The following is a 1882-nucleotide window of genomic DNA, read 5'->3' on the forward strand; positions in this document are numbered from 1 at the left end:
AATCCAGCCTGAGGGAAAGGACAGACTGGATGGAAGGAATCCTAGAGCCAGGCCAGCCACCAAAGGGTTTATTATCATGAGGCGACTGACGAAGGTCATCGCAACGGTAAATGGACCACGGGAAAGGGAATGAGAGCCTAGAGCGTTTAGGAGGGAAACTTCTTAGGGAAACTGAACAACCTGAACACATGCTGATCATGGAGGCTTGGGAGAGGAATGATAAACAATAACTCCGAGCATCTGGCACCGTCAGCAGCCAGAAACACAAAGTACGGAACAGGCGTGGGGGAGCTGGGATGGGTTCAGTTTGGATAGAGTGGGTATTGGGGTCTCGAGTTGTACAAGGCAAAGGAATAGGAGTAGGAGATCTGGAGCCAGGTGAGTCACCAGATCTGGATGTGCAGGGGCTGGGAGAACTCAGAACTGGTGGAGAGAGAGCAGCCAAGGACAGAACCCGCAGATCTGCACAAGCAGAGCACAGGGAGCAGAGGGCTAGGGCTTGGGGCTGGGGAGAGCATGAGCAATGAATGGGCGTACAGAAACGCCCTGAAAGAAGTTGGCAGCCTGGGGAGCCAGAGAGCACAGCAATTGGAGGAGAAACCAAAGGCAGAGAATCGGGGAATGGTGCCCTTTCAGGAGTGGTTACACTTGAGCATAGTTTGAGACTAGAAGGATCCAATGGAAAAAGAGAAGTGGAAGCTATCAAAGAGGGACTAGTCAGGGCTTATCAACATGAGAAGAATTACACATTCTTCTCACCTGATTTTGTTCAAGATCAAAAGTTAGAGATATCTTACATTTAGCTTTTTCCTCTAGGACCTCCTCAATGTGGAAAAAACTAGCGACTAAAGTTGAAAGTGAGTCCACATGTTGTAGCTGGATAAGGCACAAGACAGATTTGGTGCTGGCTTTAGGAATTTCACAAACGCTGTTTGCAGGACAGTGTGCATGATCAGAGTTAAACAGATGAGAAAAACTTGCATTTTGCAGTGGCCAAGAGCATAGCCATTTGAGTTCAAGAGCCCTAGATGTGATGCCTGTCCCCACTCTTCATGAGCAACCATTTAGGTAAAGTGTCAGCCTCTCCACGTCTCCGTTCTTACCTGTAAAGTGGAGTTTTGGGCAAAGTATTTAGTTAATTTATGCCCACAACATGTATGCATGGGTTTAAGGGTAAATTTTTGCATCCAGCTCTCTGGTGACTTTATCTGACCCTAAGTGTTTAACTTTTGTTATTGCTATTAATGCATGTCAAGCATTCAATAATTCTGAGTTTTTAGTATATTGAGACCCACTTATTTACTATCTGCTTACTTGATAGTTTCCTTTAACATTTCTTTCTTCCTCTAAGAAAACCTAAGTATCTCTTGTTTATTATCAAATATTATTGTGGCATATATTGCCACCAAGTGTTACAGCCGAAATGTGTTGCTAATCACTTACAGAAACCCTACCTTGTATGTATAGGGAGAAGTGCTTCATTAAAAAAAAAAAAGTTCCAGGTGAAAACTCAAAATTGGACAAGAATTTAGTTAGTGATTATACACAATATAGAAGGGACTTTCTCTGTACAAAACTATTCCATGGTCCTTGGAGCTTCCAGTTACAGAAAATAAAACAACTGATATAGAGATAAGGTCTTATCACATGAACAGGTGAGAACCTCTGTCCAGAGGGGATGAGTCAGCAGGTAAGAAACTGCAACATTGAAGTCAATGAGAAAATACTCACAAAAAATCATGCAAATTCAATATGTAAATTGAGTTCTATTTAGTTTATTTGACTTTTTAAAAATTTTGCTGATTTTGCTTGGTCAAAACATTAAAGATTTTTGTAGAAGAAACACTGGTAGGCTCCAGAGAACTGAGAACTCTGAGAGGGA

This window comes from Galeopterus variegatus, unplaced genomic scaffold, assembly GCF_000696425.1.
Source record: "Galeopterus variegatus unplaced genomic scaffold, G_variegatus-3.0.2 Scaffold389, whole genome shotgun sequence".
NCBI lineage: Eukaryota > Metazoa > Chordata > Mammalia > Dermoptera > Cynocephalidae > Galeopterus > Galeopterus variegatus.